The sequence below is a fragment of the Schistocerca gregaria genome, unplaced genomic scaffold, assembly GCF_023897955.1.
Source record: "Schistocerca gregaria isolate iqSchGreg1 unplaced genomic scaffold, iqSchGreg1.2 ptg000635l, whole genome shotgun sequence".
Taxonomy (NCBI): domain Eukaryota; kingdom Metazoa; phylum Arthropoda; class Insecta; order Orthoptera; family Acrididae; genus Schistocerca; species Schistocerca gregaria.
The window spans coordinates 236,359-249,140 of record NW_026062021.1 but is presented as its reverse complement, the minus strand read 5'-3'; the positions used below and the strand labels follow the sequence as shown (position 1 = coordinate 249,140).

Here is a 12,782-nt window from a genome sequence, read left to right as displayed (position 1 = left end):
CAGTTTTATGTAGGGAGCACTCCTTTAAGAAAGCACTCCGTGTTCAGGCCACAAGTGGCCAATCAGGACCATCCGACCGCCACGTCATTCTCACTGAGGGTGGAGGAGGAGCTGGCTCTCCCACTCGTTGTGGTAGTTTCCTTTGACTGGAGCCGCTACTATTCGGTCGAGTAGTTCCTCAATTGGCATCGCAAGGCTGAGTGCAACCCGAAAAATGGAAACAGCGCATAGCGGCCCGGATGGTCACCCATCCAAGTGCCGACCACTTCAGTGATCTGACGGGAACCGGTGTATCCACTGCGGCAAGGCCGTTGCCCCTACCACTTTTACATGATATTTTTGATCGTAGATCAGGTCTGATGGCTAGAAAGAATGGACGTTTACCATGTTATGCACATTTATATTTTCACTACGTCGACACAGCTGGTCCAATTTCGACCAGCGGTGATGGTAGCCATAATGATCGAGCCAAGCATCCTGTGTACATTGGTTGCACCCAAGTGTGTGGGGATCACAGCATTCGTGACATTTAAATTTGTTACTTCTTTGCTACTATATTCGCAATAAATTTTGCAGACAGTATCCGCATATGACGCTGAATGCACCTACAAAATTATATCATTGTACGACACATGTTTCAGGAGATACGTCATAAAAACTCAGGACAAGGCCAGACGCTGCATAGTACGGACGTGGACGCACAGCTGTAAATAAATGCCTGGTCAACACCAAGCTTTTCCGCTAGTCATCTATAAAGATAAAAAATCCCCAATATTGTCCACCAGCATATTTTTGAAAAACCTTTATTTTGTCATCCATTTTTTTTTCCTGTAAAAATCGTAAAAGCCGCATCATTGTGTTTTTAAAAATCGTTTCCTATTGTCATCTCTTTTTATGTATTTTAAACCATTTATCGCTTGTGTAACCTGTGGCTACAAGTCCATTCCCTTTATGGGGTAATCGAAATAATGAACAACGGAAAAAAGTGTGGGTCAATTTCTTCCTCATTTTTCGGAACTTTTGATAATAGTAAATCGTTGGCTCTTTGAGGGCGTGGTAGGTACATACAAGAGATTAGTGTAAGATTAGAATTTGGGTTAGATACAGTGCCAGGAGGTTCTGTTTCTATCTGGCTAGCTTCAAAGTACTTCACCATCTACTAAGTGATGCGTTTCATTGTGAATGGTGTGGTCTGTGCTAGGTCTACCCTTTACTCCACAATGCTGTTCCTTCGATGCTATTAAAACCAGGATGTTATCAAAATATATGCACAGTGGCAGACTGGAGTCTGCAGAAATATTTCCAGTGGTGGGGAGGGGGGAAGGCGCGTCGGGGCTGGAGTGCATGATTCTGAAACTGGCACTCTGTGTACAAATCAGCTGGTCAGTTACGAGGTGCATCAAGCTACAAGACCCTAACTCTATAAGCGTTACAACTGGTCAAAGCTAAGGTTTAGCAGTATTGTGGAGAATTCTTATCTGGAAGAGTATGAGTATACTGTAACGAATAAAAACTCTTTACTCCAGATTCCAAGGTTGGTTAGGGGCGACGGGTGAAAGTGCCCTTTTGCCTATCCTCCCCTCCCCACCTCCTCCCCTCCCCCTCCGCTTCCCCCTCGCGGACGCCAATGGCTGGCCCGTTCATTTTGAGAACATCAGAGTTGCAGTAACCTTTCTGAGAAACTGTTCTAGATGTCCTTGCGCGTCAATCTTACCACTCACAACAGCAGTGGGAATGTCGGTTATCGCTCAAACAACTGGTTTTCGGCTCTTATCAGTTTCCCAGCCTCACTTTAACCTAATTGTTAAAGCCCGTCACAATACCAGTTCTTGTAATAACCGATTTTCAGTATTTTATTTACATTATTTCCTCTTGTAAACGTAGAAATCAAACAAAGATAAAAATTTTTACTTTCTCAGTTTCTTGATAAATGGAATCAAAACGTCAAATACATTTATGATGACCTGCAGCCGTCCAGAACGAAATTAGAATTATATTAATACCGTCAGCTGCTCACGGGTGTCGATATATATCAACGGGGACAGGTGACAATGTGTGCCTGTCTGGGACTCGAACCCGGGATCTCCTGCTTACATGGCAGGCTCTCTGCCCATCTGAGCCACCGAGGGCACAGACGATAGTGTGACTGCAGGTACTATCTCGCGCACGCTTCCCGCGAGACTCACATTCTCACCTTCCATGTCCACGCACTACATTCGTAGTGTACCACACCAACACATTCATTACTCGTGGAACACATTCTTACCAAGTCCCGTAACAGTTCGGGGAATACTTGTGCATCTTCACAGAAGAAGGTCATGGCTGGTATTGCCAGAACCATATACTTATATGGATATGGACATGTCTTCCACGAGGAATGAGTGTGTTGGAGTGGGACTCTACGACTGTAGTGTATGGACATTCAAGGTGAGAATGTGAGTCTCGCTGGAGGCGTGCGCGAGATAGTCCCTGCAGTCGAACCATACACTGTGTCCTCTGTGCCTCAGATGGATAGAGCGTCTGTCATTTTAGCAAGAGATCCCGGGTTCGAGTCCCGGTCGTGGCACACATTTTCACTTGTCCACGTTGATATTTATCAACACCCGTGAGCAACTGACGGTATTAATATAATTCTAATTTCTTTAAATTAAATAGTCCAATAAAACTTTGTCCGCTGTTCGCTGTTTCTCTCAAAATATAGCGAGTACTTCTATACCACAGAAAACTGCCAGTATTATCCTACTGATTTTAGTTTTTAGAACTCTGCTCAAAAATTATATTTAAATCGGTTATCACAGCACTATGCGGGCATTACGTATAATCCAGCGATAAAGAGTGAAAACTGCGGCAGGAGAACTCTCTTTTTCGTTTTAATTTCTCTGTTAACGGCTAAAAGCAGATAACGTAGACACAGGCAGCAGATCAGGCACTTTCTATTTTTATCCCGAACTATGAATGATTTGTAAAATTTTAACTTTTTTCCTTGTATGATGTCGCAAGTCGACCAAATCGACCATTGTGCTTCACTCGTACCGCATATCGTAAAATACTTCCAGGCTTCCAGATGGTGGCATTCTGTGTTACAACTAACGTTCGACAACAGCGAGAAACTGCGTCCATTCTCGCGCACTGCTTGTATAACAGGCACAGTATTGTCTCGGCAATGTTGGACCAATTCACTTGTTGCTCGTTTCTATCAGCAGTGTTATTAAAGTGGCATACATCACTTTTCCCATTTTTTCTGTAATAACGCAGTATCTCAGAGCTATGGAAATCTTACGAATAAAAATTACTCGTCTTTTTTAAAAAAGGTTTATTTGAAAACTAAAAATTTTACTACGACAACTGTGGCTAATTGGTATATCTGTTTTTACGTGGTTATCAGGAAAATATAAAAAGATACTTGTTATAACCGAGAGCAAACAAATACCGAAAGACATCGGTTATTCAGAACTAAAATACCCATGTCGTTTTAACTGATCGGTTTTTCTATCTCTAAACTGCAGTGTCGCCACAGAAAAGTGTGTCGTTCCATCAATGTACATAGCAACGTTGAGATATGTATGTGTTTATGCGCAATATCGGCAAATGGAAACACGAAGAGGTAATAAGCACATGAGCGATAGAATTTATTTCACAGTCAGAAAAGTCGAGTGACAGACAAGACTGAATCACTGTAATAGAAATTATATGGAAAGCTGTGTAAAGGAAAATTTCCAGTTCTTTCGTGGATTCCAAAATTGAAGCAAATTCCGGGACATCAAGGTGACATAGTCTTATACGGATAGTATTCCATGACTAACGTAATTGGCCCACATACTGTACTGGTATACTGATAATATTACACTACTAAGGTAATTTACCTGAAATAATTTACAAACATGTTACTATAACATTCGCTACTACTCATTACGCTAATTGACCTTCAGCCATTAAGCGCAAGCGCAGATCTCAGTTATGATACGTGCGCCATCCAAAAATTTATCAAGGTGGTAACTCAACACAACTACAAACGATCATTGTGTACAAAATAAATAGAACACCTCATAAGAAGAACATGACGGGTTTGAATCATTCCCACCGCAAAGGATGAAAAAATCAGGCTTGCACATAAGACCACTTGATAACTAACCAGAAATTCAGATTAGTTGTAGCTTCGGTGACAATCGCCTTTTTTACATTTTCCCCGTAAACTAGATAATTATGAAACGTAACAACTACTCTAAAATATCTGCAGCAACGGACTTGCCGCGGAGGTTGCATCGGTTCACGTGAGATCACCGAAGTTAAGTGCGTTGTCGGGCGTTGAAGGCACTTGGATGGGTGATCATCCAGGCCGCCTCATGATGCCAATCGAGGAGCTACTCGACCCAATAGTAGCGGCTCCGGTCAAAGAAAACCATCATAACGACCGGGAGAACAGTGTGCTGATCCCCGCCCCTCCTGTTCACATCCTCCACGGATGATGACACGGCGGTCGGATGGTGCTGTCCCAGTAGGTCACTCGTGGCCTGAAGACGGAGTACTTATAAAGCAACTACTCTCCAGTGGATGGTCGTACTACTGAGACCTTGATGCCTGGCATCAATAACAGATGGCAGCACAAGAGGTTGGCTTACGCCTACTGCCGAATTTTGCGATCTGTCGTAAGCCTGCGTAAGCACGTGGGGCCTTCCGTCTTAAGTGCAAGCATATCCATTGCGTTTTCTGCCGCGCGACTTGAGTGGAATGTTTCATTATTTCTGAAATATTATAGAAATGTTTTTCGTTGTATATCCTCACCATCGGTACTGAATTTACTGTAAAATTACTTGCTCACTTTTCGGAACTTCCGTTCATAGTAAATCGATACTATTTGAAGCCGTGGTAGACACGAGTCTAGTGTGCTTCACCTTCAGCACCTTCTGTGTCAGTCTCGGTTCCTATGTCCCTGATTTCACAACGAACAGTTCGTTGTCTACTGAGTATACTGTCTGTTGCACGACACTATCCCTCCCACGCTGCTAAATGTAGGTCGTCGGCAAAATATGACTGCAGTGGAACAAGGGCGTCTGCAGAAATTTCCCCAGGAGGTGGTGGTGGCATTGTTAGTGGTGTGTGTGTGTGTGTGTGTGTGTGTGTGTGCGTGTGTGTGTGTGTGTGTGTGTGTGGAGGCCATTACTATGAAATTCACACAGTCCAGACCGCCAAGGAAAATAAACCTTGAGATTTGGAAAGGTTGTTGATCTTATACCGCTTATACTGCATATTTCGAAATTCCACCTCTAAGGGGGATACACAGGAAATGAAAGGATTTTTGAAACATGTAGCTATTAAGGTAATTTTGAAGCTAGGCAGACGAAAATTTGTATCTGGTTTCTAGGTCAGAAATAAAGAAATATGTGTTCCAGTATTATTGGGAATTTAACCTCTATGAGGTGAAATAGTAGGTGAACATTTTATCTTGAGATAAAAAATTATGGAAGGACTATGGAAGTATTTTTAAGGCTATATCTACGAAAATTGGTATTTGACTTCAAGGTTACAAATAAGAAAATACGTATTTTCGTGTTTTTGGAAGTTCAACCCCTAAGGGGATGAATGAGCTGGTGCGTTTCTGGCGCCAGTTTCCGTCGATCGATGTTTCGCGGTCGCGGACCAGAGGGCACTGCTCGCTAACCGACTGTAGTAGTTCTCTGTGCGGCCCAACATCGGGCTTACCGCGCTTACACTGGACACAGTTGCCAACAAATCGCATGCCATCGCCATATAGGTTGGGCCAAAACATGTGTTCCCGAACTCTGTTCAAGGTCTTGTAGAACCCCAAATGATCCCCTACCGCCGAATCGTGGAAATATCTGAGTGCCATGCTAACTCGTTCCTGTGGAATACAGACCTTCCCTTCACCACGGTTGTCTTCCCCTTTACACAAGACACCCCCCCCCCCCACCCCAGCCCCCGAAGACCTCGCCATCCGCCAACTGCTGCCGAATCGGTCCCCACCCGGGGTCCTCGGCCTGTTTGCCGGCTAAGTCGCAGAAGAAGCCGGGTGTCTCGGAGAGAAGGAAATTGACCCCCAGATCCGGCTCCACGTGGCCCTTGCCTTCCCCAGACTCTGCCGCGAACATACGGATAAGAGCGTCGCCAATTCATTGTCTCTGCCACTAATATGGCGAACCTGGAGATAAGTCTCGTCATCTTAACTTCGGTATGATTTTTAGCGATCTTATTAATCAAAGTTTAAGGGCTGGCACTGGCCAAGTAACTCACGGAGGCTCATTGGTTTCAGTCCAGTTGTATTGCTCACCTGTTCTCCAGATAGGGTTGTGTAGTTTATGTCTCAGAAAATTGTCTGCTCTTGATGTGTGTTGTGTTAGAGATAACTGGCAGCGGTCGACGCTAGCATACTGGGAGCAGAGCACCACGGCGGCAGAGAGATATTTGAGGCCATGTCCTCTCCTTTACATCTTGGGTTATGTTGTCACTTTTGCGTGATTCCATCTTTCCGGTGCTGAACTATAGCATCCAAAGTTCAATTGCATTGCCATGTTGAGTATATTTCTATGTCATTCTCTGCCTCGTGGATCTCTTGTATTGATTTGAATCCTTGGTCTGCTCGCGTCTATCGCCAATTCACACGAAATATTGAAGCAACCTTATTTTAAGGGTATTGTCATATAGTCATGTTCTAGTTGTAATCATTCTAAGAATATTGTTGATTAATCAACTGAGTAAGTAAATTTGAAGGTCCGTTTAGTCAAAATTAAAGGACCCCCTTAATTGTTTTAGTCATTTTTATACAGTTTTGTTTAGGAAAGTTGGCAAGCCGAACGTTAAATATCTGTATTTTTACGCTTAATCTGTTTCTCCCCTGATTGCAAGTAGTGAGAGTTCTGCTATGAATTTTATGGACATTTGTGCTATTTAAGTAAAGCTTTACCTAAGTATATATACCTAGTCATATTCAAATTTCAAGTTTTACGGGTCTCGTTCCACTTAACGAAATTTGTTTATTATTTGTCCAACTGATCTGGCCTTGTGATTTTATAATGATTTTGATTGTAATAAAATATGTAGCAACTACAACGGATTACTATTGTGATTTTGGTGTGTCACTACCATACCCCATATCACAGAGGATGAAATGTTTCATGAAATATATGAAAACCTGTTTTTGATACATTGAACGATTAAGAGGGTGGAATATAGGATGTAATGTTTTATGAAAGTATTTCAGTGCGAAAGAGTTTTTAAAGCGAAATCTATGAATATTGTGTTATTGAAAACTACGTGTTTCACTGTTTTTGGAACTACAACCTCCAAGAAGGTGCAATAGGGGCACAGGTTTCACTGACCCATAGCCTTCCAGCCCAACCTGCAAAGTATACGGACTTGAAATTTGATGAAGGTGTAAATCTTACGCTGAAAGCATCATTTAAGAAGAGATTGTTCGAAATTTCACTCCTATGGGGGTGAAACATGGGTTGAAAGTCTTTTTTTTTAAATATGTCCCTATGTCCCTATTGAAGCTATAACTACAAAACTACGAAAATTGACATTTGGTGTCTCAGTCAGATACAAAAAAGAAACAGGTTTTTAGCATTTTCCGAAATTCTTCCATTGGGGGATAAAATAATTAGTGAAGGTTTTTTGAAAATAAATCATTATTAAAGAACTACTGAAGCATTTTTATAGCTACATCTATGAAAATAGGTATTTGACATCTCGGTTGGATGTAAAAAAATGTGTTTCGTTGCTTTTGGAAATTTAACTCACTAATAGAGTGAAATAGGGGATGTAATGTTTTATGAAATATTTCACTATGAAAGCATTTTTAGAATTAAATGGATGAAGATTTGAATTTGGCTCCTCGGCTCTAAATAGAAGAATACGTGTTTAATTGTTTTTGAAAACCCAACCCCTAAAGGGTGTGAGATGTTTCAGAAAATGGTTCATTATGGAAGGATTGCTAAATATATCTGACAATTCGTATTCGGCTAATATGTTACAATTTTTAAAAACTACGTGTTTTTCTGGTTTTGGAACTTCGAGCATAAGGGGATGAAAATTTTAATGAAATATTTATTGCGTTATATTAAAATATTTTAAATCTGCATCTATGAAAACCGGTATTTCACTTCTCAATTAGATATAAAGAAATATGCGTTAGGGAATGAAAGACTGTACGGAGATATCACCACAAGAATACAAACGGCTTGATTAATAAAAACCTTGGACTCCAGCTGTCAGCATTGCTTTTTGATCATTCAGTAAAAGACCATGCTTCAACGGCGCTAAGTTTAGAAAGTTTAGAAAGTGTTGCAGTTTATACAAGACATAAAAAAACGATTAAAGAAAAAAATTCTTTGCAGACCATGAACGGTCTACGCAAGTAAAGAAGCGGATGATAAGCTAGCTCTTTATGCAAATGAGTTGGTCAGTTTAAGTTCCGAGACATGTCATGCAGCAGGAACGGAATCCTATAGTTGCTACGATTGGCTAAAGGAAAAGTTTTGCAGAATCACTCGAAATCACTTCTGCAAGTGGCTAAGAATCTCGTAATGAATAAAAATTCTGTACTGAGAATTCCAAGGTGGGAGATGCAAGATTCCTCCCCCCCCCCTTCCCCCTCCTCACAATGCTATCCTTCTTTACCTACAGCAAAAAATAAATAAATTAATTAATAAATAAAACTAGAGAAATTTCTACTGTGAAACTATTTGCATACAAGAGAACGGCCCTTGAAATTTAACTCTTCAAAGTTTTAAGCCCTGCTCATTCCGGATATTGATTAGAAAGTGTTAATCCACATGTGAAACCTGAGTATATAATCCCTGTGACATTTGATCAACGGTGTTCCATAAGGACAGGTTCTCATTCAAAACGTTCGAAAATTCAATTTCTTTGTAGTTGCATTTTTTAAAGGTGTACTTGTCTAGACTCTTGGAACAGAAAGTTTTTTTTTTTTAATCCGTGCTTTACAAAAGTTTCTACAGTCCATTGTTTGAAGCAGTGTCACGGCTGCCATGAGCCGCGCGGGGTACCCGCCATGTGTCCAACGCCTTGTCACGGTTCGCGCGGCTCCCCCTGTTGGAGGTTCGAGTCCTCCCTCGGGCATGGTTGTGTGTGTGTTGTCCTTAGCATAAGTTACTGTAAGTAGTGTGTAAACATAGGGACTGATGGTTCAAATGGCTCTGAGCACTTTGGGACTTAACATCTGAGGTCATCAGTTTCCTAGAACTTAGAACGACTTAAACCTAACTAAATTAAGGACATCACACACACCCATGCTCGAGGCAGGATTTGAACCTGCGACCGTAGCGGTCGCGTGGCTCCCGACTGAAGCGCCTACAACCGCTCGGCCACATCGGCCGGTCTATCATGTATTCTAGAAGAGTTGCAAGGTCGTCAGTGGCGCCTGTTCTTTCGAGAGCAGTTACTATCTTTATATCTATGGTTAAACGTTACCCAGCCATTGACCTTCGTCTGTGCGAATGCGCACAGGTTGCCGGAACTCTTACGGGAATCGTCACCTTAGTGTGAGCCAGTAATGAGTGGATGGACAAATACCTATTAAGTACATTACGTATGCGGATTGTGGACGGTTGGGGATGTGAGTCTCACGGGAAGCGTGCGAGGGATAAATTCCTGCAGTCGTGCTGTTCATGTGTGCCCTCGATGGCTCAGATGGATTGAGCGTCTGCCTTGTAAGCAGGAGATTCTGGGTTCGAGTCCCAGTAGGGGCACACTTTTCAGCTGTCCCCATCGAAGTATATCAACAACACCTGTCGGCAGCTGAGGGTTTCAATTAATTATCAGTTGTGAAGGTGATTCGATGAACCCTTTGCCAGGCACTTAAATGTGTTTTGCAGGGTATCCATATAGATGTAGATGATAACTCGTCCCGTGTCGCACGTGCTCAAAATGATTCATACTGCAGAATGCATGCAAATATACTCACCGAAAATACGGACGAATATCAAGTGCAGGCTGCCGAGTGCTGCATATCCAGCTTTGACAGATCGGCTTTTCCTGCCAAGAAGAACAGGAAGTTGCTGTCTAGGAACAATCAGAGGTAGAGGAAGGGTTGATAAATACTCCTTGACTTGCAGACTAAACGTAAATAACGAAAATACATTTTTGGTAAAAATTGGTCAAAACATAATCGGTTGCCCTCCGTATTGGATTAGCTGTTTTGAATATTGAAAATCTGACTTCAGATTCGTTTTCAGCGACATTAAAAATATATATGTAACACTCAGTTCATGCAAATCGAAGTAATAATGTAACTAAATGTTTTCCCTAAACTTTGAACACATTTTTTTCGGGTAACTATTTTCTCAGAACGGCATGCAGCATAAATTAAAAGTGGTTCGTTCTCTTAACATCTACCTCTGACCCCTAAAAGTAAACACTTTTCTTAGGAACTTATAGCTATAATATGACATTTGTTAATATTAACTAATTTTTGTGTAGGCATAAGGAGTGAAACAAACCCTCAAAAATCGAACTCAAAGTTCGAATTAGCACTGTATCGTTAAATTTAAGGTTGTTTCATTGCGGTTAGGTATACGCTCCCATAAATTTTATGTTTTATCGACTGATGTTATCCATTTTCAATTTCAGAGGAATAATGTAGTATCAACTGATGTTACCCATTTTTGAATTCAGGTAACATATGAGGTGCCACACTGCACGCGCTCTGCGTACTCCAGTCTCGCAGGCCCTTGATCAAATCATAATTACGGGCGCCATTTTTTATTGAAAATCTAAAATTAAGCTCATAGTATTATCACTCGTAATTCCCAAACAGATCTTTCGAATGTATTTTCATTGTCTCAAAAAGAATTTCAAATGTACCCTTTTTTGCTCATTTGTATGAGAACCTGGCCGTAACGCCGGAATATAGTCACGAGATTTTTTTTCAGAGACGCTGTACGTTCGCGAGAAGACTTTCGTTCTGCGCGTGTCGAAGGACATTCCTCAGATATTACTGTGTGTGTGCTACTCAGTCGTGCCATTTAAGTGTACATCTTTGCATAGTTTTCCTTTCACGATGTAAACAGTGTTCCGCTCAGTTGCTAACTGGCCAGTGAGTGGTTCCGAAGGTATCGGATGTGCGGTGCGTTCGGTCTGCTAGGACAACAGCAGACTAGCGTGGTGCGATGGCAGAAGCAGACACTGAGGGAGCTAGCTGCTGGGACGCCAGCGAACAATTTATGCCAAGTAAGACGAAGAGGACTATTCTAAAATTACGAGCCGTCTCAAAAGTGTTTACCATTGCTAAATCTTGCTGTTGAGTCTGACAAAACTGGCAGTTTTGCCTAGAGATACATTAGAGAGAGCTACAGGAAATCCCCCCACCCCCCTCAATGAATTTTTGGTTGTGATGACAGGCCGATTGGTAGTGTAGCCCGAGATCTAAGTTAGGTTGGAAGGTGGTAATTTGATTGAGAGTTGTTTACGCCAACGATTATGAATGCCGACTAAACGTTGTGCGAGCAGATTGTCCTGTAGCGTAGCCTAGCGTTTCCGTCCGCGCCACATTTAACACACTTTCTCTAACTGTGTACAAAAGTCTCACAACAGCCACGATAACTACGTTTCTGGTGGGGGGAGGGTAGAGTCCACTATGTAACTTTCACTGCAAATTTTAGTAACCGCATAAACTAACCGAAATAGAAGCGTAATTTTAACTATATTTCCTTTTGTGGGAAAATAATGGTTCTCCTCTTTCGGCAGCAACTGTAGTATGTAGGCGACTTATTAGTTTTTTTTAACTCTGAATCATGATCTCAATAGACGCAGTGCTTTTTTTACGTTACTTGATTTGTGGTCTATAGTAAACAATGCAACGAATTGGTAAATTCTTTGAAGTTTGACGTGTGTTACATAGACGACGTCTGCAATGTTCGTAAGGCCAAGTTTGCATATATTCGGTGTCTGTTTTTTTGGCCATGTACTGTATAATTAAAGGGAGGAGGATTATGTTCAAGGAGCAGTGCATTAGCAGTCTATGAAGAAATTGAGAATTTGGATCTAAAGAACGGCATGCTCGGGCAGTTCGTGCTATTCTGTTGACCACTGTGTAATTCGGACACAGTGATCATTGCCTCTCCCTCGTAACCAGGGGACTCGGGTGCTAATCCTGGTCTGGCACAAATTTTCAACAGTGCCCATTGACTAAAGTCTGTGCCCATTGTCAGCTAATGTCATTGTTTCGGTGTTAAATTGTATTTTGTTCACGATACGTAGTTTGGCTTTTTCATGGATAACAGCTTTGAAAAGCGTACAGGTTATATTGATATTTGCTCGTCGTTAGTCCAAGGCAACTATAGCGATTTATAAACACAGTTGTAGTTCGTATTAAGCCTACATACGTAATTGTGTCCTGTGTTTCTTTACCAAGAACTACTTCGTAAGTAATTCCCCTGTAGTGGTATTTTGTTTTAGTATTTTGTTTAAATATTTATAGACTGCAGGCTTGGATGAAATATGAAACACATGTCCGAAGTTCCTGTTGATACTGCAGATACTGTTTCATCCGTACTAGGGGCCAAAACATTTCATCTAATACAGAAGGACACAATTTGTCTCGAGATTTAGCAATTTTTCGTAATAGAGGCCTTGCTTCGATATATTTTTCTCTAATTCTTGTTTGGATTTAATCTTAAAACACACTAACTCTTCCACCACTTATTCGATATGTGGTTTTATCCATTTCGTAGCCTAGAGTTCCTAAACGGTCGATAATATTAATGATTTCCTTTCTCAATTATATTTTCTGTAAATCTCCTGTTTAT

At 41.4% G+C, this 12,782-nt stretch overlaps 1 non-coding gene across 1 annotated transcript; it reads left to right on the top strand.

The window, feature by feature from the left end:
* The first annotated feature begins 9,650 nt into the window (after positions 1 to 9,650).
* On the top strand, positions 9,651 to 9,725 carry Trnat-ugu (transfer RNA threonine (anticodon UGU)). The gene has a single exon. It is a non-coding gene; the product is annotated as a tRNA-Thr (tRNA).
* Positions 9,726 to 12,782: the final 3,057 nt, after the last annotated feature.